The sequence below is a fragment of the Natator depressus genome, chromosome 8, assembly GCF_965152275.1.
Source record: "Natator depressus isolate rNatDep1 chromosome 8, rNatDep2.hap1, whole genome shotgun sequence".
In the NCBI taxonomy this organism is placed as follows: domain Eukaryota; kingdom Metazoa; phylum Chordata; order Testudines; family Cheloniidae; genus Natator; species Natator depressus.
The window spans coordinates 8,652,197-8,679,127 of NC_134241.1; the positions used below are offsets into that span (position 1 = coordinate 8,652,197).

General features: G+C 45.1%; 1 long non-coding RNA gene across 1 annotated transcript; it reads left to right on the forward strand.

Moving 5' to 3' along the window:
* Positions 1-26,931, forward strand: LOC141992737 (uncharacterized). Its single transcript, XR_012640633.1, has 3 exons — positions 1-160; positions 24,086-24,232; positions 24,510-26,931. It is a non-coding gene; the product is annotated as an uncharacterized LOC141992737 (long non-coding RNA).

The window sequence follows — 26,931 nt, forward strand, 5'->3', positions numbered from 1 at the left end:
GAAAAGCATGGACTGAGTTGTGAGATGCCTGAGAAGAGGGTGCATTGTGGCTAGCCACCCACTGGACCCGATCCTTCTCCTGATGGACTTGCTCCTGATTTACCTCAGGGAAAATACTGGAGGAGACTCACACCCCAGGTTCCCAGAGCTGCAGATCAAGGTAAATTACATTATAATATGTTAACTATATAATTAAATGCTATCACAGAAAATATAGAGAGGGGGAAATACAGTCCCTGGACCTGGTGTGTTACTGAATGTCTAGAACCAGGGAACTGATAATTCAGGTGGGGAATCTCCTTGGCTTCCCCCTATAAATAGTTCACTGAGGCAGAAAGAGAGTTTTGCATAGGGAAGTTCATGCACTAAATTCGAAGTCAGAGAAGACTTTGCCAGCAGGCAGCAGAAATGTCAGTTTCCTTTTCACACTAAGATTGCATCTGAATTTTGATTTATTAAACTGCTGCATGTTTTTGGTAACCAGAAACGGTTGACAAGTAGCTAGAAAGGGGATCTGTAGGCTTGATTCTGAAATCACTGAAACTGGTCTTACCGCAGAGTAACCAGTGCTTGTGTAATGCCCCTTCCTGTTCACCATCCCAGTCTGGAGTTGTCCAGGATAGGATAAGTCTGCCTGGTGGCTTTTTCCACAGCTTTGGGGGACTGGGCCTGAGCTTCCTTAAGGCACTCTGCATTGGGTGCCATGTGTATTCACCTCAGCCCAGGCCTATGCACCAGGGACAAAGTTTTATTCTGTGAGGAAACATAGACCAGGATTGCAGTCCAGCTGCCTCCTTTCTTCTTGCCTTAGACTCCCAGATTCCATGCTAAAACTTCCTACTGGGGAGCAGTTCTCCCAACATGCAACGTGTTTGTAATCCCTACCCTACAACATGTAGTTTCCACCACAGCTGCTGAAGCACACAGGGCCTTGGGCTACACCCAAATTACAGGGGGGCTTGGAAGGGGCAGGGCCCCTGACTACTTTTAGGAGCTACCTCACTTCTGTCTGATGGACTCCTTACTTTCCACTACTTGTAAATTAAAGCAAGCCACTTGACGTTCAGGGTCTCTCTTCTACTTTTTTCCCCTCATAATTGGAGCAGTGAGTGTAGCTCCATTAGGCCAGATCTCAGATGGTGTAAATAGGTTTGGCTCTATTATAGCAGGAGTCAGTGGAACTATGCCGATTTGAGGATCTGGCCCAGGGATTTCAGTTGGCACTGGTCAGCTGTTTTAAGCAGCATCCGTGAATGGATATGAGGAAGTGTGGGACACAGAGGCTTGAAGAAATGAAGTGGATACTCCCTGCCTATAAAATCCAAAAAAGAGTTTGGCATTAAATCCCAAATGAGGCAGATCTTCCTGCCCCCCCCCCCACCCCAATTTCACTTTACAAACTGCTCCCTTGGCATGAAACTTCACCCCAAACTGGTACGTCAGGGTCGCTGTGAAACCCATTCATATCTACTGCCATTCCGCCAAACTCCAGGGTAATCTCCTGTTGTTAAGTGGGGATTTCACGTAGCTTTCATTTTCACCAGAGCTCCTTCAGCCAACACAAATAAATGATAATGCAATGGTTCAGACTGTATATGGTGCATTTGCTGTAAAGAGGTAGAGTTTCAATATAGCAGACATTCTGTAGGACAAAAGCAAGCATACTAAATGTTCAGTTTTTCATGTGTCTGGGGAAACATGAGTGTTCTTCAGTTTCATCAAAAGTGAGGAACAGAGGCCTGGTTCTAATGATTTCCGCATTTCCAAGTGTATACTGCTTTGTAAATTGAGAGCAGGGGTATTTTTGAATGCTTTTATTCATAGATATTAAGATCAGAAGGGACCATTATGATCATCTAGTCTGACCTCCTGCACAATGCAGGCCACGGACTCTCACCCCAGAGCTTATCTTATCTCAGTTACCAACGCAAATGCAAAGCAACTCTGCTGAAGTCAGTGGAAATATTCTGAATTTATACTGGCACAGTTGAGATCAGAATCTTTCCCAATGTGCTTTCGTTGGTATGTCTTTGATGGGTGGACAGGTGCCTGTAAGGTGCAGTATAGTTTTCTATAATTGAATCCCTCTCTTCAATTATTATTACTTATTGCAGAAACATGATGGGGCTTAATCCAAGATCAGGTACCCCTTGTGCTTGGGACTGAACAAATGCATAATAAAGAAAACAGTCCTTGCCCCAGAGAGTTCCTGGTAACTCATCTCATCACTAATCTATCGATGACCTGTAACACGGACTACCCAACCCATTGGAACACAAGGGCTAATGACAGAGTAATTGCTAGTCTGATTAAATATGCATTAGATATTTCATTTCACGTTTACTTGATCTTAAAATAGCTTTCTGGTTATTGATCACTAGTTAATTACAGCAGCAGATGCACCACAGTTAATTAAAGCATGGCAAATCTATAGTATGAAATCAGGTGTTCTCCTTTGTTAAGTAAGGTGCAGGGGGTTTCTAGCATACAACTGAAAGGAACTGGGGCAAAAAACTGAGAATCTGCATGGAGTTAAGTTTGCTGTGCAGCTCTCTTGGAGTTCTTGCACCCATTTGGTTGCCATTTCCATTGAGTGAGGAAATTGTTTGGACTGCCAGGGCTGTCTTGATGCAATAAAGAAATTGGGGGAAAAATATTCAGTACTGTGGCCCTAAACTGTTTGTGATCCCTTTCATATAGTTCAGGGAGGCTCTTGTGTCATTTGTCCCAATATCTTAAGGCTAAAGTCTGACTGTGTTAAGGGTGCATCCTTCTGGTAGTGGTGAAGAGTTTGTGTCTTGCCATTTCATGTAACCCAAAGTCTTACATGGGAGCAATTGCACTGGTAATGAATATAAACTGTTAGACCCTTCCTGGGCTTTGCTAAGGCTGCTGTGGGCCGCTCCACCAGAGCAAAGCAGTCTTAACCCTGGCATGAGGATTCCCTTAGCAGTGTAGTGGCTCCTACACCCCATCCCAGCTCCTTGTGTAGGGAGCAAGGCTGGAGGAAAGCGGACATGGTCAGGGCTTCTCTATGCTCACTCCCCAGCTGACAAAATGGCCCTTTGGGGGCCAGGCAGCCAGTGTGAAATCTAATAACTTCAATAAAACTAAGCTGATTAACACTAGCTGAGGGTCAGGGACCAATGAATTTGAAGTGGCTATTGGAGAATATTTTCTGAAAGCGAAGTTTAAACGCATAGACCACAAACTGTAGAAATTATTTAGTGAATCATTGTGAATAATGAATGCTTTTGAGGAAATCATAAGCTTTTACGATCACGAACAGAAAGAGGCAACGGTTTTCAAATTATTTGCTAGGAATTTTTCACCCAGCATTGCTTTAATTGCACTGATTCAAGTTAAAGTGGTGCTGATTTGATATTTACTATGATATTAATACTCAGGAGGTTGCTCATGCCCAAAGGAATCTTGCTACCATATTAGTTTGGCTGGGAAAGATGAAACATGATCGTGCCTTGACTAGCACAACAGTTTGCAGCATACTTTTCAAAAAGTGCTGATCAATAGATCAAAATGCCACAGTCTAAACATACTAATCAATTCTGAAAACCAAGATTAATCCTCTGATTCATATGTAATCATTTGAAATAATCCCCTTAGTTTACATAACCATAGTTATTCTGTACAGAGGCCTGTGAGGTACGTTAGTGTATTAGAAAAGGGGCGAAACATATGCTTTGACTAATTTTCTTGTTTTCTTTTGTATGCTTAGAACTAGCTAATTTAAAGAAAGTTTAAACAGTAGAGTGGAGGGAGCACATTGTGTTTTTTAAATCCTTGTTCAAAGCAATAATTGATTTTAAACTTACCGTATGTATGAAAACAGCTTTTCTATTATTGTAGGATATCCTCTGTTATAAACCACTTTGTGCTTTACTTATAATGGAACTCATGTTGTTGTCCTGAGACAAGTTACGTCAAAATATGATTCTTGGATGGTTTGAAAGTTTACGCTACAGTGTCAAGGAAACATATTGGCACTAGGGAATGTTAATCTGACTAGCTCTAGAGTAAGCAAGAAGCACTCCATACCTTTCCAGCAGTATACTTGCAAAAGGATGTCTGTCTGGCTTCTCCACCCAGAGAGCCTATTCAGCAGCCAGCTGGACCAGGTTGTGCAATCTTCCTCATTTAGGCCCAGATTTAGCAAAGCACTTGGGTACATGCTTAACTCTTAAGCTTAAAGGTAAGCACATGCTTACGTGCCTTACTGAATTGGGGGCTTTGCTTTGTAAGTGTCTTCTTTAGAGAACACCATTGGGATAGAGGCCCAATTCAACAGAGCACTTAAGTACGTGCCTATGTGATATGTCCGTCAATGGAGCTGGAGCACATGCTTCAGTGCTTTGCAGAATCAGGGCCAGAGAGAGGTGCAGGGAAGCTTAAAAGAGGGCCATCTCCTTCAGCTTCAGGAATCAGTGGGTGAAATTCTATGGCCTGTATGTAGAAGGTCAGACTAGATTATCATAATGGCGCCTTCTGGCCTTGAGATCTATGAACTTCAAAAGGTTCAGAAATCCAGTCTAGTAAACTACTAAAATAAAAATAAGAAAGAAAGAAAGAGAAATCTGCTGCTTATTTGAAACTCATCCAAACTATCTGACTCTTTTGGGGCTGCACAATTGGGCTCTGCCGTTTTTTTGAGAACTCAATGGGTCAAACTTTCATTTATGCTAGGGTGAATCCGGAGGCGCTCCAGCAAAGTCAATAGAGTCATTTTGGACTTACTCTGTTTATGAATGAAAGCAGAATTCATTGCAGTATTTTCCAGTACTTGCACTTTCTGTTCCAACCAAAACCTGAAAGCTCTAATTAAAATACTACCATTAAAAAATTAAGCAACCTTATTTCAACTCCTGGCTATAGTGTTGAATCTGTTTTTCATTGTATCCAAACTGGGATTTACCCAACTCCAGCATATTTATCTCATAGGATGCACATTGGGTTCATTTACACCAAAAGTTATTTGCCACTTTTAAAAACACCCCCCCCCCAAAAAAAAAAACAAACAAAAACAAACAAACTTATTTTATGAAGACAGATCAGTTGAAGAATAACAACACAAGAATGGACAAAATGCACTCATGGCATTTTGTTCTTCTTTGCAATGGTGAGAGTATACAAAGCCCTGTTTTTGTCACTATTTTAGCATAGTAAAGGATTTATTTATTTAGTAAAGCATTAATCTTTCTTGTTGGTAATAACATGCAAATTAGACACCTGCTCTAGGAATCTGTAGAGCTTTGTTCAGGTAGGTGGTATTGACATGTCAAATATTTGAACTTTAATTCAGAAAAATGGTGCCATTTTCATTTATCTCGTCTAATGAAGAATGAAAGCGTGAGCTGATACAGAGCTGTCTAAAGCAGTGCAAATAAAAGTGAAAAACAATACATAGTCTAGCCACTAAATTACATGTGACATCTCATTTAAAAATAAACAGCCTGCAGGCATATGTCCAAGTGGTATTCATGGTATCTTTAAATCTTCTTTTGAATTCTCATTTAACTAGCAATTTGGCATCTTGGATGCTGGCTGTGAGACTGAAACCGCTATCTCTACAGATGTACCTCCAGCAAATGTCAAGTGGAAGAAAGCGAGAACTAATGGGAGCTGCATGGAAACATTGGCCCATGTGCTCCCCTCACCTCTGGTTCCATGCCATACAGTTCCCTGATCCCTTGCAAGTCCAGCTGCCTTCACTCTCTGGAGTCAGCCATATGAGGATCTATGGGGGTAGCGGAGGGTGGAGCCAAAAGAATTGGTGCCTTTCCCCGCATTCAATCTCCCACTAGAATTTCCTTTGCAGGAGATGGTGTCCATGTTTGGACACCAAAGAGACTTTTATAGAGTACCTATCTAAGCTGCCCTGTCAGCATTAACTGCTGGAAGTTCCCTCTCCATACTATGTATCCCCACTCCTGAGGGCAGATTTCAGAGCGGCTGCTGGCAAGAGGGCCAGGGTGCTGAGGGAGCGGTCTTGCAATCGTCTGGGGGAAAGCAGCTGCAAAGCACTGGGGCACAAGATGTCTGCCCTGCCCAGCGAGTTTCCTTGCGACTGGCCCAGTCTTTGCAGCTGTCCTAATTCCACTGTGGATATTGGGACATCCTCATGTTAGCTGACTCACTCCCTCTGCATGCTCTATGATGATGCAAGCCATGCATCTCATTGCACAATCTCTAGGAGGCCACTGAGTTTCAGCTAGACCCTATGTGAGAATTTCACTTACGTGGAGAAATTTGGGCCCTTGAGACTCATTCCTAGTATGTCTGTATATTTAGGATCAGATTGCGATACTGTTACTTACCTTGGGTAGCACCGTGTCCACAAGCAGCCCCATGGCGGGGAAGTAGTACACAGTGTTAGAAAAGGTACTGCAGGCTGGCCTGTATTTTTACTCTGAAAACGGATATCTCTGCCTTATGGGAAGGATGCTCCAGTATTTAGGATACTAGCCTAGCAACTGAGAAACCCATGTTCAATTCCTTGCTCTGCCCCAAACTTCTGGTATGACCTTGGTAAGTCCCTTAGTCTCTCTGTGCCTCAGTTCCCCCTCTGGGGACAATGGCACTGCCCTGCCTATGAGTGGTATTGTGGAGGAAAGTACGTTAAAGATTGGGAGATACTAAGGTGGTGGGGCGCCATAGAAGTACCACAGATCGATTGTACTGGTTGCTTTATGCCGGCTTCGCTGGGCTACAATTTTCCCTTTGCAATTCTGATATCTCAGCTGACTGAGTTATGTCCCTTTTGTAATGCGTAAACAGTCGTGCACAGAGACAGGGGTTTATAAATCAGCTCCAGAGATGAATTATGCAAATGCTATTATTTAATATATTCCTCGTGAAATGCTGGTGGCAGCTTGACAATTATCTTTTTTCCCTCCCTTACAAACAGGATCTTGCACTTTCCTTTAAAACTAAGGCAGGAAGGGTCTGTTTTTTTCAGGGTGTTTTTTTTGAACCGTTTCATGTCAGAGAGATCAAATGACTATTCAGATGCATGGCAAATTAATCAAACTTTGTCATTTTCCCAGCGCTTCATGGTAATTAACTCTGGGCAGCTTCCTTTTCACTAGCAACAGGTGAAACAGACCCTGCCAACAGCCAGATTTCATCAATCTCAGAGGGTAGCCACGTTTGCCATCCTTCCCTAGCCTGCTTTAAAGGCGCAGGGCAGGGGCCTGAGACAAAGCCCACTTAAAGTTAGTGGAAAACTCCCATTGGCTGAGGCCTCAAATCCTTTTGTCCCATGGGAAAACCTGTGGGAGGGGTCAGAAAACTCTGTGAGGGTCCCATTGTGGAGTTCCTACCAAATCATTCCCATGGGGGAGGGGAGACATGGTTTGCCCTTTTGAGGGCGAGCTGTGTATTTGGCCAGGAGGCCTTGTGCCTTCCTGCCAGCTGTGGGTTCCTGTTGTCCTCCCTCCATTCCAATGCCCTGCCCTAGCAGCAGCAGCCTCTGGAAGTCCACTCTCCCCAGAAGGGGCTCCAAGGGAAGGTAACAGCGCAGGGTGGAATTACCTTGGCGCCCTGATCTTCAGGGCGCTAGTGCTTTCTTCCCCCAGCCTGCCTACACCACAGTCCTCCCTGCATGGCCATCCCCAGGCCCATGGAGTGCCCACCACAGGATCTGAGGGAAGGACAGAACACTGCAGCAAAGCTGGCTGCTCATCCACCCCCACCACTTTCCATGCAGATGGAGGGGGTATAGTCTGACCGCGCAGATTCCGCTCCTGGTTTCAAGGAGGAAATCCCAGCGCCAGTGATTTTGGCCCATTATTTTAGCCCTTACAGAACAACAGTCAAATAAATGTCAGGTCTCCTGCCTTTGCTCCAGTGAAATTCTTGCTAGATTGAGGACTGCGAGACTTAGCCCAGACAGAGTTCCTCATTGACCATTCACAGCACACACAGCTGACTGCTCTTGCCTGCCTAAATCCCCTAGACTCCTTTGAAATCTCAGTCTATAACAGTCAGCAGTGTGGAAAAACTCTGTATAGAAAGTGAACTCCAGCGAATATTCCCCCCACCAAACCACCTCGATTAGGGGCATTTAAGAGAATTCTTTCATGAATTATAAAGCTGCACAGCTCTACTGGCTTGTTACATTTGGCCAAGCTTCTTCCCTACCACTTATTACCAACGTTGGTCCAGTCCCCTAATGTGTTAATCCAATATTTCTTTGCTTCTGCTTGATAGATGTCAGGCACAATTGCTACTGGAGCAGCGTTGTTCTCAGAATTTCCTGCCTTGGGGTCACCTGGAATTGAGCGCTTGAGTGATCGCATACTTCTTCAGCTTGCTCAGTCTTGTTTTGGAGTGAGAGAATAGTTGATGCCATATCAACGTTCCAGTGGTTCCCGCTCCCTTCTTAAAACCACAAATAGGGTGTGAAGCAATCGGACCCAGCATGCTGTGGTGGTGTTGTCACTAGCTATTTGCGTATCTTGTGAAGTGACAATATCCAGAATGAACACAGGCTGGCACTTCTTCTGGAGAATATAAAATAATCTTTCGATGAAATATCTTCCTATTCTTACCATTAACTGTGTTTATATTACATGGGCCTTATATTGAAAATAATAAGAAGCAATTGATATAAAATACTAAACAGCATTTTGAGATTTTTTACTTCTTTTTTTGTAAAATAATACTTTGGCTGGAAGGAGCTGCAGGAGGGCAAAGATCTCTGAGCACTTTACAAACGTTGTCTCCTAAAGGTTGGGGAGTGGCGTGGCTTCATAACATGCCTCTTTAAATTAATTTATAGCCTAGGGAAAGTGTGGGATTGCCCGCCCCACTGCCCTATGGTTTCTGGCCCTAGCAGGCACAAGCATCCCCACACTGCCAGCCTGCAGGGAGGGCAGAAGTGTTTTCATGCCCGTGACATCTTTGGACTCTCTCAGCTGGGCATTTTGTGTAGACTGTAGTTCATTGTGAAATGCTGTGGATTTTCTTTTTCTGTGTAGACTTATCCTCAGGTGTTCGTATGACCTCCCCCCCCCGCCCCCAATTACCGTAGTATCTGAGTGTCGCACAGGTTTCCCTGTATTTATCACAACACCCCTAGAAAGCAGGGACGTACTAGGTTCCCTATTTTACAGATGGGGAACTGAGGCCGAGAGGTCCAGATCCAGAAGGGTATCAATGGAAGTTAGAAGCCTAAATATCTTTCTGGATCTGGAACAGAGAAACTAAGGCCTGGATCCACAAAGGGACTGGACTCAGAACCTCCCACTTCCCAGGGGGGTGTCCTAACCACTGGATTACAGAGTTGTTCTCTCTCTCTTGCCCAATGACTGTCAGTATTTATCCACAGTGGTACAGTCACGCCAGGAAGTGGAAGACCCAGGGCCCAGACACGCTGGTCCAATCACTCATTATTTATCCACAGTAGAACAGCTTCAACAGGGGAGACTGAGGATGCACCACATCACAATATCCCATAGCCCAGTGATTTGAGCACTCTCCTGAGAGGTGGGAGACCCCCCCTCTTCTGGAGAAAGATTTGAACAGGGAAGTGAACCTAGCACTCCCACATCCAGTGGTGCTGGAAGCAGGGGTTGAAATAGTAATAACAAACATCAAATATCTGGTTTCCATGGTTTTCATATAGCCATCCCCACTATAAAAATTGTTCTAGCCCAAATCTCAGCTGAGCGCTCTAACCTCTGGGCTGAAAGTTATAAACTAGATGGTATCACCACCAGCCAACTTTTGCCTGGCCCCCAATCTGGTAGGCAGCTTGTGAACATGCCTTTGTCCGCTTATCTTTCCCCAGTTCATGGCTTGCTCTGGGGCTTAGGCAGAAGATAGGCCTCCGGACCCCCAGAGCAGAGCAGCAGTGCACATGTGCAGAAGCAGAAACTTAGGCATCATGAGAAATTTTATCCTGGAAACTTAGGTGCCGACCGGATTCAGCAGGAGTTTTGTGAATTGCAGTGGAGCATAAACCTGAGACTTAAGCACCAAACCCCCAGGCTTAGATGACTGGGTATTTTTGTGGATCGGGGCTTAAGTGACTTGCCCAAGGTTACACAGAGAGTCTGGGGGGGATCATGGAACTGAACCCCAGTTCTCCTGACTCCCAGCTGAACACTCTAACCATTAGAATCTAAGCCCTCCTCTGGTTACAGATACCGTTTCTCATTACCAATCCTCTGGGTGGATAAATAATGCAAGAGTGATTGGAGCAGGGGGACTGGGTCTGTGTTCCCAGGTGGGTGCTTTCCCATCCAGTCTCCACTCCCACAACTAACTCACTGAATGACATGAAAAACATCCTGTTGTTCTGAGCAGTGGATTCATCAATATGGTTAGTAATGAGCTTTGCCTTGTTTCAAAAATGTAACAAGCGTGCCAGAGTGGCAGGAAGTCACCAGTAACTAGTGGGACTGCACGGCATTTGATCCATCTCAGCTGGCATGCTCCCTGCTGGAGAAGATGATACTATAAAAATGGGGATATGGGATTGGAATGTTCTAGTGAGGACTGTTTCTGATGGTCACTCTATGGTAGTGCAGAGCAATCTGGTTGGAGGCAATTGGCAGCTATAAAAATACAAGCAGAGCAACTCATGCATTTAGGACATACCCGTGGTAATGCACGCTGAGCCCCTGCTAAGCCCGGGTGTCAGGAACTGAAGGTGAGTCTTCATATGGCCTCATGCTCACCACTGGCCCTGCTTGGAAACTTGGGTCTCGGACTAAGGGACACAGCAGTCACCTTTGCAGGTACACAAATTAGGGCACCGGTCCTGCAAAGAGACTGGTTTCCATCTTGCACTTGGCTGGTTATTAGAATGATCGGAAATTATTGTATTTTAATCGAGTCTTAAACAATGGCACCTTCTAGGAAAAGAGAATTTTAAAAAACCTCCTGAGCTAAGGCAAGGCACCATATCCCACTGTTTAGCCAGGGATGATGGGATATGTGAGGCATTCTTTTACAGCAGAATGTGAGAGAAAATGGCAGCAGGGAATAGAGTCTCAGTTTAAATAATGAGCTCCCCATGCTGCCCGACAGATGGTCATTGTCTCAGAGATGTGAAATCTCTTTGGAGGGGTCAGAGAGCTTGTATCCTCATGGAAGAATGAGGGAGCGGCGCTGGTCCAAACACATGCCGTGTTTTTCACATTTTTCCAGTGGTATTCCCAGCTGTCTCTTCTCCACCCTTGAGCAGATCTGATCCCTTCCAGATCTCTCATGAGTTTGGCTTCACTCTACGAAAGGAAAAATCAAACGCTAATGGGAGTGTGACTAATATTCAAAGAGTCATTATAATGCCCCTTCAGCGCCTTTATTTGTTTGAAAGACACTCAAATCCAATGCCAGAAAACATCTTAGGCTGAATGTGCCTTGACATGCGTAGAGTTGGCTGCAGTCCAGCTTCCAGTTATCTCTGCCCCAGGGCCGTCTGCAGGACTCAAAGTTTGGGAAGGCAGATGGGATGGCAAAAAATTTATTAATGTGGTAGGGCAGCTTACTAGGCTCTTCCCTACTCACTGCATCCATTTTTATTTAATTTTAAGCACTCAAGATTATGCAATTGGGTGGTGCTCTGTTTTACCCCCTTAATTATTCTGTCAATACTCGTGGTAAATGAACACATTTCCAGCATGTGCAGTGGGTTCTCTTCCTGGTGTCAGCTGAAGACCTCCTGGATGTTTCATGCTATCTTAGTTGGGCCGGGGGGGGGTGGGGAAGAACTCTTCTTTGGAGTGGCAGCTGTCCTCCAGCCCACGTGTCTGTGCTGCCCCTCCCTGCTGCTTGTGGCTATCATTGCTATAATCATAAAGGAAGGTAAAATGAATATGGTCTTGTCCCATGCCAAGAAACAAGATGGAACAGTTTAGGTGCTTATGGTGCCCACCACCATAGTGTCTGAGGAGCATGCTGCTTCTTGCTACATAGCTGCAAGGTATGTAATTACTGTCCGATCAACCATCTGCTAAAATTGGGAGTATCTTGATGCTAGTGTGCCAGACGAACTCTTAGCATAGCACAGGCCATATTTACCTAAGACCTTCCTCTTTATACGCATATGGGCCAGATCGTCCATTGCTCTGCATCTTATATAACTGTTGGCACTCGTGCAAGGTGGGTATTGACCCTTCCACTCTGGTAGCACATTGCACTGGAATAATGATGACACAAAGTGCAGCGCAATGGAAAATCAGGCCTACAGATATCCAACTCAACCATTTGTGGAGTCCCCTCTCTGTAACCTGATCCAGCTTTCATGGAGCAGGATGCGGGTAGGTTTCTGTGATGGATTTTCAAAACTGTAAACCTAGAAATGCACGGAACAGCCAAGCAGTTTGAAGCCTAAGAAAGGTGGTTTCCTTCTCTCTTTGTGGTTTGGTAGCTGAGCCATGCTTCCCACCAATTCAGCACATTCTTATAAATCATCGCAGCATGCTTTTTAATCTCTGGGTAGCAACATGTTCGAAGGAAGCCCAATCAATCAACAGCCACCTTTCACGATGGCTCAATGACGGGTGTCAGATTCCCATCTGCTTCTGATGCCAGGAAGAGAGATGCGTTGCCACTTAGAATGAGAGCGTGCCTATCCGGCAGCGGAATCCTTCATTTCCTGCGCTGTCGCCCTGACTGATCTCTTCCCTGACAAGTTTGGAAGATTAAAAACAAAGCAGTCTGGTGGTGACACTTTTTTTTTCATGTAGTTAATTGCTTGTTATTTGCTAGATTGCCTGCTGTTTTTGTAATCACCCTGCTCTGACTGGCATGGTGGCTGAGAAACCAACAGATGTAGGTGATTCCGCACCCTTGGCAGCCCTCTAGCCTGGCCTACCCCAGAGGATTTTTGGGCATCGACATGTCCACACACGCTACAAAGTGATTTGTGGTGGCACCTCTCCTTGCTGATATTTGCTTCCTCACCCTGTCGCTTACCTGCTGGTAGAGACCCCTTCCACAGTCTCTGGGGAGGGAAGACCCGCCCAGCCATCCCTGCAGCACTGCTGCTGGTAACCCACGCAGCTTTATCAACCACGCTCACTTTAATCAGCAAGTGCCATGGCCCCTGCACCCGGCAGCTCTAGTCAGCGAGTAGGGGCCTCCTTCCCTTTGGGCTCTGGCATCATAATAAAACACCCATGGCTGGCCTGTGCCGGCTGGCCCGTGCCAGCTGACCCAGGCTCGTGGTGCTCGGGCCACAGGATTATAAAAATTGCAGTGCAGATGTCCGGGCTTGGGCTGTATCCCAGGGTCTGGAAACTGGCATCTACTCTGCAATTGTATAACCCCACACCCTGAGCGCTGCGAGCCTGAGGCAGCTGACATGGCCAGCCATGGGTGCTTTATTGCAGTGTAGATGTACCCACAGGGGCCACGTGCTCAGGCTGTGCCCTGGGCCTGTCCCCCAGCCCAGAACTGATTCTCGGTCTAGCATATCATGGCAGCCTCTGTGGCACCAGCACATGCCCTCTGGCTGCTCCTGCAGCCTCTTCTCCAATGGCAATTCCATACTCGAACTGGAGGAGAGCTGGCAGCAGGGTCCACTCTCGAGCCAACCAGGGGGAAGAAGCCAGTTCCTTCTCTCTGCCCCTCTCCAGCCTATCAGGACTCCAGGGGTCAGGTCAGCTTTCCGTCACAGCACTGCTCTGCAGTGGGGCCTCTGCAGCCAGCAAGGAGGGACGCAGGTGGTTTGGTTTGTTCCACTTTGGCCAGATGCTTAGGACATGTCTACATGCACAGTTGCACTGGTGTAACTTCGGATGTGATTTTAAACCACTTTTGTTAAACCTGTGCCCACGGCTGTGTGGATGCCCTTATTTCACAGTATTGCCAGCCCTAAACAACTGGCCTAAAAATTGTGAGATTTTTTTTTAAACACCAGTACATTTGGGGGGGTTTTCCCTTGCCATTTGATTTCTAAGCCTTTTGGATGCACTCATATCATATGTTCAAGCTTTTCCTGGCAGCCAAGAGGGCTAGAAACTTTTAGAATGAAAGCTGAGATTCTCACATAATCACTTCACTCCAGGAGTTGGGGCTTGTAGGAAAACACCAATCTTGCAATAGAATTGGGAGAAAATTCCATCCAAACCATAATAATCCCAGTTTACTTTAAATCTATTAAGAATGGGATTAGGCTAAACCAAAATAAGCTGCCCCGAAACTGAAATAAGAATGTCCACATATGGGTTCACCGGTTTAACTAAAGTGGTTTAACTAAACCAACAGAAATTTGGGTGTAGACAAAGCCTCCGTTTCCTTCTAACCCCATGCAATAAAGGCATGACAGGCCGGGCTGCTGCTAAAAGCAGGATCTGAGATTGTCAAAACCACTGGGGGATGCAGATACCCAATTCCCGTTAATTACAAGGGATTTGGATACCGATTCCTGTTAGGTGGCTCTGAAAATCTTTCTTTATTTTCTGGCTCCATGACATGGGTCAGAGTCATATGACACAAGGCAGTATCCATGGATCCTATTCCACCTTCACAAGCACTGGTGAACATGTATCCATCAAGAGACATCAGTACTGCCGATGGTTTGTTTTGGGACACCAGGGAGGATGCTAGAGAAAAGGCGGGGAGGAATCCATATATCCCAATCTCTTGGTGAATTAAAATAAGTATTGTGGCTCTGTCTTTTTTGCGTTTTTTCTCTGCAGAAGACCCACCCCTTGTTCTGCTCTCCTGCCTTCATGATTCCTAGCAGGTAGAGTGTTAACATTTTGAGCAACTTGAGTCATGTTGGGATAGATTATTCACAGTGCTGAGCACCCACAGCTCCCATTGACTCCTGCTGGATCTGCAGGTGCCAAGCGCTTCTGAAGATGAGGCCCCAGATCACCTCCCCCCCCCCCCCCCCCCCGAAATTAGTGCACACTTTAAAAACAAAATGTTGGTGTAGGTGCGTGCTTGGACCCCTTCCGGTGTTCTGCTGCTCTTGCCCTTCTCTGGCCTGCAGAGGCTGTCACTCTTCATAAAAATCCTGCCTTTTATGTATTGGCTTTTAGCAGGGTTAGCTGCTGCAAACCAGAGAGACGTTCTGCAGAGACATCCATCTGGAAGTGAGAGTCAGGGCATTAGAGGAGGGGCTCTGTTAGGGTGACCAGATGTCCCGATTTTATAGGGACAGTCCTGATTTTTGGGTATTTTTCTTATATAGGCCCCTATTACCCCCTACCCCCATCCCGATTTTTCACACTTGCTGTCTGGTCACCCTAGGCTCTGTGCAGCAGAGCAGCTGGCAGTCTGTAGCGTTGACAGGGAGACAAACCTGCAGGGGAAAAAAATGGTTTCTTTTTAAAGGTGAACTTTCTAAATTTAGCTCCAAAGCGGCTAAAGAAGATTACTGACTTTTTTTAGTAGGTCAACTGATAGGCTGCATATTCTCAAAGTCACCAGGGATGTGTGGGGAGCAAAGCAATACATAAAAACTTCATACTGTACAACCCTCATCAGTCCCAACGTGTGAGCCCTACTGGGGCAGACTGCCACTTCGTATATGTTTGTACAGCACCTCACACAATGGGCCGTTATTATTTAACATTCAATGTAAAACATGTAAATGTTAAATAATAATGGCCCAGGATACTCGCAATGAGCTGGCGAAGCTCCCACATGCCGCAAAGGAAGCATAATACCTCCTTACTTATAATCATCATTACACCTCCGTTATAGACGAAACCTAGATTTGCCTGGATCCAAAGACCCAAAGCCTAGAAAACTGAGTATCAAGGGAAGCTCCCGCTAAAAGAACTGATGTGGAGGATAAAGGGTTTCTGGAGCAGAGTCCTACCAGGGAGAAATGTGACATGCATTCATGTCTCTTCAGCTCTGTAGCCTCCAGTTTATACATTTAATGGTATGATGATAATGCGCTGGGGCATTCAGAGCACAAGTTGATGTTTTGTCTCCCGATCTTTTTTATTTTTTTCGGTTGCACTAAAAATCTGCCCTGCAGCTCTCAGATTAATTAAATGCTGACAGTCAGCAAAAGCAGGAGAGGATAATATCTTTCCTGCCCTTTATATATGTTAGACAGCTTCAAATACATAATGCCCCTAGGAAATAAACATGTTCCATTCGGCAAAATCAATAAGGCAGAAATCTCCATGGAACTCTATCATATTGTAAATAGACTAAAAACACTGTATCTGGTGGGAATGAGTGTTTCACTGTCCATATGGCATATGCATTTGTTTTGTAATTCAGTGTCTTTATCTTTACTAGCTGTTATAGTTGCTAATTTTCATTCCTTTGCCTGTAATAATGAATCCTCATTTTTTTCACACATACCTGTTCTATTTGTTTAAGTACCTAAGAAGTCAGCTACTTTCTGCAATGTTTAGAATAGCACAAATAAACTACAACTCAGTTGTAGCCCTATACCAAATTTTCTTGTTCTGATTTAAGTACAGCCTCTAACCCCAAAAAGCATACGTTGGGTTTTTCATTTTCTGCCTCGGATAGCATGTGCTCTGTCTATCACACGCAAAGTTTCCTCCTTGATCCAGTTTTGCAGCCGTTTGCATCCAATAAGTGTTCTCCTAGAAGTTCTTTCCCTGAAGAGCTGGCAGCTGGGGCTACTGCTGCAGACTCAGGACAGCTAGAAAGAGTTACGTCAATAATCTGAGGCTAAAGAGACTAAAGCCTGCACCATTCATGTGGCTAATCTAAATCAATAGAAGATAAGTTAATCCTTTGGCATTTTCTCTCTAAAAGGGCCAGTCACCCTGGGACTCATTGAAGCCTGACCATGTGTTTGGCCCTAGTTCATCGGATTTCCTAAATCATGGTACAGGAACTTCTGTTTTTCCTGTTCTTGTCTATGCAGTTTGTTCTGATGCACCAGAAAAGTTGGATGACTCCTCCTCAGTAAATGAATATTCATGACTTTGGGACACCTTCTACTGCCCTTGCTCATAGCGTGTTGTACTCACTACACGTAGCCCTAATGAAACCAATGGGACTACTTCTGCAGTAATGTACTCTCCCATGGGGCAGGGTTTGGAATCTGTCTCCATTGTAGCTAAAGGCCTTCATGGAAAATTTGGGATTTGGAGCTATCGAAATGACAAATCTCTTCTATGAATAATATGTTTCCATAGGGAACACATAGCAATACCTTGACAAATCGTGTCAACATAAGACCTGCAGAAATGAAGCCATGAAGATAGGAAATACTTATGGAGCGCATGTCAGACTGAAAGACTAAGAGGACGGGCATTGGGCTAATGCGTGAATGGATGAAGGAGTCCCTCTCTTCCCTCACGGGCAGAGAATTAGCTCTGTGAAGAGCTAGCGGCACACTCAGGGCCCCTAGTAGCAGAAAAGCCTAACCTCCTGCAAGCGAGGGCTCCAGAGAACCTGCCCAGCCTGGAAAGTGGGCAGCGCTGGCAAAGGAGGGAGTGTGGCCAGGATGCTGAGTCTGCACCCAGCACCAGCAGGGCTTCTGCGAAAGTCTCGTTGACCTTGAGTGGCAGAACCCCCAGAGGAGGCGGGTGGTGGAAATGCTGCTGTCCTCTCTGAGGGTGGGGATGCTTCTCCATGGCATATGGGCCCGTGTTGGAACAGATGTGCAATGTTCACCCCTCTGCACTGGGGCTGTAAATCAGCTCCTTCCATTGGTTTATCCTGAAACTATTCGCAGCCTCCAGCTCAGTGGAACCTGGTAACCAAGACACCGCCCTGGGGGAAGCTGATCTCTTGCTGTCCCACAAGCACAGGATGAAGGAGGGCCTTGGTAGCAAAATAGAGTATTCACTTGTATTTTATATAAACAAAAGGGCAGATCCTCAGCTTGTGTAAATCAGTGTAGCTCCATTGAAGTCAATGGGCCTCTGCTGACTTATATCTGCTGACAATCTGCATCATAAAGCCAAATATTTTGTGCTGCTCCAAGCTCCCTGCAGCTCTGTGGCCTGCAGTAGGGTCTTAGTGGCGAAGCAGGTACAGAATTGTGCCTGTTACTCTTTTCCCTTTAGTTACTGTCTCTAGCTGATCTGTGATGCTGATGATTTGTAAAAGCACCAGACAGCAGAAAGGTTTGTTTCCTTGGGAAGTACAGCAAGGCAAAATTTTGCTGGGAAGTCCTCGTGCTTATTAGTGTCATTGTCACACGTGACTGGAGACCTGCAGCTTCTCTATTACACAGAAAACCCAAGCTCTCGAACACTTACTGTTCATGTGCTTAAATATAAAAGAGTCCTGTTGATTTCCCTGGGACTAGTCCTGTGTGTAAAGTTTTTCACTAGTTTATGCCTTTGCAGAGCTGGGATCCAATTTACAAATCCAAACAAAGTGGTGGTCAGGGAATGCATTTCGTTATAAGGGGTCAGAGGTTAACGCCCCTTTCCAAAATCCATAGCAACCTGACTCAGAATCTGTGCTTGGGAAATCTTTTCATCTTGCTTTTTGAATGTTTTCCAGGAATGTTCTGCTCTCGTTCCCACTCCAAGATTGCTAAATATATTCCAGGTTTGGACTTTAGACCCCAGTTTATTTTTAATGTTGTTTTCAGTATCGGTGACTCTTTCTTCCCAGGACATGACATGATTTGTACTCCTTACTAGCTGCCTTTCCTCCTCTTGGAGCAGTGTCAGGATCCTTTGTAGAGGCATCTGTCTGCTGCACAACCTCTAGGGGTATATCTGCACTGCAGTTCAACACCTGCAGCTGGCCCGTGTCTCCTGACTCAGGCTCGTGGGGCTGTAAAATTGTGGTTGTAGACATTTGGGCTCGGGCTGGAGCCCAGGCTCTGGGAGCCTCCCCCAGCCTAGGGTGCCTGAGCTCAGGCTCCAACCTGAGCCTGAATGCCTTCACAGCAATTTTTAACCCTGCGGGCCCAAGTCAGCTGACTCCTGCCAGCTGCGGGTGTTGAATTGCAGTGTAGACGTACCCAGAGGCAGTGAGAGTGCTCTGTGCTAGCCTGGGGCTAACAGCCCACGGTGAGTTAAAACTGTCAGGAGAGCAAAACTTATGAGGGGAAAACAGGCCATTAGTCCTCTTACAAATGATCAATAAAGTATCTCCCCTCTGGCTGTTTTTTTTTTTAAATGACTAATTAAAACCAATATCCGTTAGCTTAGGGAGCGGAAGCCGTGTCTGAATTAGAGCAGGCAGCAGGGAATCAGCACTCCTGAGTTCTATTCTTGGGTCTGCCATTGGCGTGCTGTGAGAACTTTCTCAATTTGCTAATCTCTCTCTGCCTCAGTTTACCTGCTTGTGGAACTAATAATACTTATAAGAGTATGAAATAATGTTTACAAAGGACTTCTAGCTCCTTAGATATTAAAAAGGGTACACAATACTTTCATATAGCAAGGTAGGAAGTTATGGAATCTTAGTTTTCCTCTGCTTGTCTGCCAGTGTTTAGCAGATCTCCATTTGTTGTTCCCTGCATCTAATCAAAACAGGTAGAACATGTGTTGATTGTTTAGATTCCTATAATGAAAATTTAAAGACATTATTGTTATTAATAATTATTAATTATTTGTTCATTATTGTTACACAGTCAGTGGCAGGGTGCATCCCATATATCCTTAAACAGTGGCAAGTGTGTCATTTTGCTATATTGTAGTGATCAGTTTGTTGGCTGTATTCAGGTATGGGCTATTAGGTGGAGGAATGTTGGCTAGGACAGGGAACCATACAAGTTTTGCTGGCTTCAATATGCCTGTGATAATTTTTATGGTATGATTTAAGCACTGTGACCGCGTGTCTAGTGTGGGCAGAGTTTTTAATCAAACTGGGGCATAATTTTGGGCAACTGAGTAGCAGAGAGCGAGCCCTGAACTATGCAGTGTTTGTTCACTGGTTCCCCAAAGGGACCCTACTAGTTTGTTCAGGAAACAATTTCTTGATCTTTTGAGCTACTTTAGTGAGATGGTATTTGTTGGCAATCCCTAGATACTCTGGCTCTGGATCATATGCCAACTGCTGACCATTCCAAAAAATGTTAAGCTCAAGTTGGCTCTGAGCATGGCATAAGTGGGAGCATGTTGACATGGTCATTGACGTACTTAGTTTCAGTCTCCATTTCTTACAATATGTCTATGGCAGCCATATCTTTATTCAGATTTTCTTCCCTCTTTTGGGAGTCATGGTCCCTTGAGACCAAGCTAATATTGTCAGCAGCCATCCAGCACATGTGCAGCCATCCGGCATGTGTGCAGCCATTACATGAACCACCTGGAAATGGCGTACATTAGGTCGTTGGTGAATACATTGAATAAAATTGATGCCAGCATTGAGCCTTCCAGAAGTCAGTTCTTCTGGATTCTCCAGGTGATGGTTTTGTGGCTGAGATCCACCTGAAAACGTCTTTCTCAGGACACCAGCTCCGTCACCATGACATCCCATCTAGGATGAGCTCTTGATGTCTTGCACAGCAGACTAGTGTGGCAGATGGTGTCATAGGCTGCTGTAGGGTCAAAAAAGAGAGCTCCAATTTTCTTCTGGTCTTGAAATCCATTCTCAAAATAAGTAGGGAGTACTTGGTACTGGTGATTCGATTTGGTCGAAAACCTGCTTTGCAATCGTTCAAAAGTTGTTCTCTCATGGGCATAATTCTCCATAAGATCATCCACTGCAGGAGTTTGTAGCTACAACTCAGAAGTGATACTGGGTGACAGCTGGCTGCAGCAAAACGTATATGGCCAGCGCTGCACACTCTCCATCCAGTGATAACACCTTCAGTTGACTGTAGCGGTCAAAATGGGAGAGAACCTCTGACGCTACCAAGAACTCTCACCTCATTACCAGGCCGGATGAACAGCTCCCTGGCGTTGGGCTCCCATGTTGCCTCTGGAGCCATCTTAACAGGTTCAAGGGTTGTGGGCTTTGCTAAGCCAAGACCTACCATGCCTGGGGCACTGGGGAGGACGCTGTACACATGCTGGATGGCTGCTCATTTCTTGGTGATCAACCTGTAGGTCTTCCCAAGTTGAACACTGCTCAGAGGCCATTGACTGGCTCAAGACCATTTAGCAGTTCTGTTTTGTTCTTTTCTAAACCTTGCCTTGCTTGTCTTGCCCACATGCAATCTCTCTCTCTCTCTATAATATTTATTAATAATTATTATTTATATTAAATTGTTTCCTGAATTACTGAAAGTAATACATAAATTGATGGTTATTCTGCGGATATTGTCTGTGGATGGTCTTTTCCTTGGTCATAGCTAGGACCACCGAAAATGTGGAATAGAGCGTATATTCTCCAGTGCATATTTGTGAAGGATAATGGGTTAAGATTGACTGACTGAAGTGCAGACTTCTGTTTCATTTGCGAGCAGTGAGTTAACTGAGTTTATATTTCTCTACTTGACCTTGATATGGAAATTCACTCTTTATTTAATGTTTATAGGTCTCCAGGGTCAAATCGTGGCTTTTGTGATGCAAAACATTGCTAACATGATGACTGTGTCATGACTTGACAACATCCTCTTCCCAGCAGCACCATGATCAAAGCAAAGAAAATATTTTTAATACTACATTACTCAGTAACAATCCATAGCCGCCTTGGAATGGTGGACTTCGCCTCGGGAATGACTGCGCCTCAAACAAATGTCAGCTGGCCACAGGGCAAAGCTCTGTTCCTACAGGGATGACATTTGCCCATTTGACATTCTTGCAACACTTGCTGCTGACTAGCTCACAGCTATAGCCCTAGGGCTAGCTCTACTTCACTCCCCCCCCAGCTGTGGATCATGTACCTCGATAGTGACCAAGATAAACCAGACTCAATGAACAATGTTAGCGCTTTGGAAATGGTGGAGTTAGATATCCAAGTGCAGATTCTGTTAGTAAAGGGACAAAGCCTTTAACATGGTAGGTCTGCATTTGATACAGAGCTGATGTATGATGAATTTTGTCAGGATAAAGGCAGGTAGAAGGGTTAAAGATGAGACCAATTCTTGTTCCTTTGTGGCTTTATCTCTATGATTGCTTTTCATATCTTGTTTACTGTGGTTAGCAGAGCAGCTATAATATGGAGTGTTAGGTGCAATAAATCGTGTCATTGTGCACAGCACGCTTTTCATCAGAGCTCAAGGAAATGCAAGGTAAGCATTCGAAGGAAATCTCTATATAATCATATATAATGCCAAATAGCCAGTAGATTTTAACGGAAATTATAATATAGTGAAGATTACATTGTATTGTAACTTAATATGTCCTGGGTATATTAATAGGGCCCTACAACAGCCATGAAATTCACGACCATGAAAAATGCGTCACAGACCGTGAAATCTGGTCTTCCCCCTGTGAAATCTGGTCTTGTGTGCTTTTACCGTATACTACACTGATTTCACGGGGGAGACCAGCGTTTCTCAGACTGCGGCTCCTGACCCAAAAGGGAGTTGCGGGGGGGCGGGTCACAAAGTTATTCTAGGTCATGGTATTGCCACCCTTACTTCTGCGCTGCCTTCAGAGCTGGGCGGCTGGAGAGGGGTGGCTGCTGACTGAGGGTCCAGCTCTGCAGGCAGCAGCGCAGAAGTAAGGGTGGCGATACCATACCATGCCATCCTTACTTCTGTGCTGCTGCTGGTTCCCAGCCAGCAGCCGCCACTTTCCAGCTGTCCAGCCCTGAAGGCAGTGCTGCCGCAGACAGCAGTGCAGAAGTAAGGGTAGCAGGACCGCAACCCCCCCTACAATAACCTTGCAAACCCCCCCCCCAAATCCTTTTTGGGACGGGACCCCTACAATTACAACACTGTGAAATTTCCATTTTAAATAGCTGAAATTATGACATTTATTATTTAAAATCCTATGGCTGTGAAATTGACCAAAATGGACGGTGAATTTGGTAGGGCCCTAACTTCTTTTAGTTCTAATAAAGGCACCAACTATGGGTCTTCCCTTACAGAATTTCTCTGATTACAATGCTGCCCACTTAGCCGAAAGTGATCATCAATTTAAATAAATTTTCCCCCTTCTACTTGAGATCTACATTTAAGCTTTTGGCAGATGAGATCTCTGATGAGATTTCTGCAATCCAATAAATCCCACCATACTGAGGAAATTGTCTCTGTATTTACTTAAAAGCCAAGATTTATTTTATTTTATTTTGCCTTGCAACAGAGGCCTGTGACTCCAAAGGAAAATGCCACATATCAAAAATGCAGATTCAAATTGCACTAATATCCTTTGCATTTGCTTTCCAGCTAAATTTACTTTCCATTTTGAGAAGTGTGGTTTGTACATCCAAATGTCACAGGATAGAGATTGGGGTTTTCTTTTTTGTTTGATTTACAAGCTTTAATGAAAAATGGTATTCGTCGTTGTTGGGTTTTTAGGTCAGACCTGCTTGTAAAAATTCCAAAGTTGACGAATGATGATCAATTCTAGTGGCTGTAATGACTTAAAATTGATACTTTTCAGACAGTTGTACTATAAGTGTTATTGGCTCATGCTGGTAACTGAGCGTCAGGTTTTAGGATTCTGTGTGCACGAAAAGTATAACTGGGTTAAAAAAAGAATTAGATAAGTTCATGGAGGTCCATCAATGGCTATTAGCCAAGATGATCAGAGTCATAATCCCATGATCTGGGTGTCCCTACACCTGCAACTGCCAGAAGCTGGGACTGGACGACTGGACATAGGCTCCGACTCCGTGAATGCTTCACCGGCAGCCTTGCTATCAGCGCCTTCTCCTCCGCCCAGTGCCTCTCTCCCACCAGCAGCCCTGCCGATCAGTGCCTCCCTCTCTCCCCCCACACATCCCACCCACCAGGATCAGCTGTTCCGTGGTGTGCAGGAGGCGCTGGGAGGGAAGGGGAGGAGCGGGGATGGGGTGCACTCGGGGTAGGGGGCGGAACAGGGTGGGAAGAGGCAGGACAGGGGCAGGGTGGGGATAGGGCTTTGGGGGAGGGAGTGGAGTAGGGACAGGGCCTAGAGCGGAGCCAGGGGGAAGCACCTCCCCTTCCCCCCGGCACATTAGAAACTCTGCGCGTATGTGATGGGATTGGTCACTCAAAATTGTCCTGTTCTGTTCATTCCCCCATTGGCCGCTGTCAGAAGACAGGATACTGTGCTAGATGGACCATTGGTCTGATCCAGTATGGCTGTTCTTATGTTCTCAGGTATTGCGCTTTCCTGCTAACTTACCCGGCATCCAGACCAGCTGGGTAGCATTAGTTCCAACTGTGGAGTATAAAAGGCTTTCAGTCTCTCTGAGGCAAAAGGGAGAGGGAAGGAGGAAAAGGAAATTCCGCAGGAAGATCTCCAAGGTACAGTCAACTCAGGAGGGAACTCGGGATAAGGTTTTTGCTTCTTCAGGGCTTTGTGCCAGAAGAAAGGTAAGAGCCAGGAAGGGGAATGAATCTGAGCCTGTGGTATGTGTCCTCTGCTTAGCGTGGGGAGGCTTCCAGCTGCTTATGGCAGCACAATGTAGGTACCATTTCTCTGTGGAGATGGCCAGTCAGGAAGGGATTGATAGAGCTCTTCAGCATTTTCGCATTTGTAACTAATTGGAACGGCCTTTATTTGTTAAAATTCAACCCCTAGGACATTTACACCACTTCTGGGGGAATCCGAGGATTGTCAGAGATGCAGATGTCAACCTATGAAACTTTTGGAGCCTGCACTTCATGTTGTGTCCTCCACCTGCGCCAGGAGACTTCGGCGGTCGCTCTGCTAGTGTTGTGCCAGGCATTCATGGGTCAACAAGTCATGTGCTCTGCAGCTCTGCTCTCCAAGAGGGAGAGAAATAGAAGAGAGTGCTTGTAAAAATGGAGGACAATTTACCTGTGCTTGTGAAGGTGTCAGCTGAAGTGACTGATGCTAGTGCAACCAGAGAGCCAATTGCTAAAAATCCCAACTTCCAACGCAAGGATGCTTTGGAACCTATTGTAATGTTGTCATCCATTTGGAGAACCTGTTTTCGTTTCTGGAGCCCATCTGCATTGTTTGGAAGCTTGTTGGTGTTAGTGTAACATTTAAGAATAAGCGTCAAACTATTTCCCAGGAACGCAAGCGATTTATTCTACTGAGGCAACTTCTACACTGATTTATGTTTTATGACATTGCCCAGCATGTATTTAAGGACAAATGCTACTCTCAAAAACTATATATCCTCTACAAAAGATTGTCTAATTGGCACAGCTAGAAAGAGGCGGAATAAAGATTGCATGCTAAGAATGTCTAATCCTAAGCCTGGAGCATAGCCAGTGATTTTTGGCACCTGCTTCTCATGAGATGCTGACTCATTTGCATTGTAGTTAGTAACTTTGATTCATGACTCTCCCTTCAAGAGGCCTGGACCCTCTCAAGCCTCCTCTTTTTCCATACTGCCTTCTATGCTGTCCCTTGCACTCTGTGGTTACTGCTCCTTGAAGTGGGAGCCATGTCTTCCATTATCTTTGTACGTAGCTGAGCTCCACTGTTCCCCAAGAAACAATGAAGCGGGAGAGGTAATGTAGACTAGTGGTCCCAGCAGGCAGCTGACAGGTGGGACAGTGCAGTTCATAGATTCCAAGGCCAGAAGGGACAACTGTGATAATTTTTTTTTGACCTCTGGTAGAACACAGGCCATAGAACTTCCACAAAGTAATTCCTCGATTTAAAAATGGTCAGTGATGGAAAATCCACCACAACCCTTGTAAATCGTTCCAATGGCCAATAAATGGTTCTATTGCCACCTCTCACACTGGCTCCCTGTATGACCGTGAGCCATTACCTGAATCATTCTGTGCCTCAGTTTCCCCATCAGTAAAATGGGGACAACCATACAGAAGTGTTGAGACTTAGCTCAGGTAAATGAAGGCGTGTTCAAATCCTTGGGTGAAAGACACTATATACTGCAGATCACAGTGGTTAAGTAGCAGGGCAAAAGGAAGTTGTTACAACTGTGATATTAGTTTGGCAAATGCTAAACTACACCAAAGTGTATTTTTCTTTTCCATTGAAAGGAGATTTCTTGGCTTGATCCCTTCTGTCTATTGTGCCTGAGATGTATAGTACACGTGAAATAGGAGCACAACAAACTGGAGGAATTTAGGTAGGAAAAATAGGTACCTGCCCCACCCTACCAGCAAGCTCCACCAAATTCATTTCACCCAGGCACCCCAAAGCCACAGGGAAAGCTGATGTGCATCTCCTCCACAGTCTGCTCTGGGAGCAATGAAGGAGCCCTGGAGCTGCGAGGGTCCAGTTGCAAAGCAGAAGGAAGGGGCATCATACTTAGATAACCTGTTCTCCTGCAGGTCTCCAGGACCTGTGCAGGCTTCAGGGATCCACAATTTGGGGAGCAGAACTCCCGCTTCTTCCATGGAAGGCACAATACCTCTCTTTAAAATGGAGAATTCCAAGGGATCTCTACAAGTTTTAATTCAGTATTTGCACAGCCCTACATGGCTATTCCTCTGTAGGGAGAAATGGGGCCCCAAGTGGTAGAATTCATACCAGCTGTTTATCTATGAATAGACTGGAAAGCACCTTGAGCTGCAAGGAGCTAAATAACAGCAGATTGTCCTTCTGTGTCTTATTATTATTTACTTGTTCATTATTTTTTCTTCTTGGTGCTGTACAGGATCAAAATAAAGATAAGTCTCTGCCCTAAGGAGCAGAATGAAAACGGAATGTGACAGTGGCACTGGGCAAAATTCAGAGCGAATGTAAGTGGGTGAAGCACCATTGAAGTCAATGAGATAAAACCCTCTTTCACCAGCTCTCTGCCTCTATACACCAGCTTACATAAATTTTGGTTAGAAATTGCAAGAGTTTTCCAGAGACGGTCCAATAAATGTAACAGAAACATGCTGAAACTAACCTAGTTAAGTGATGTCAAATCGTACCAAGAGTTCTAACAAAGCAGGTGATGTGCATCATACTGAACTCTGCAAGCTTTCAAAATGTCATTAAAAATCCAACTTAACTCTGACAGAGAGTTCAAGAAGAAACTGCCTCTTTTTTTTTTTTTTTTTTTTTT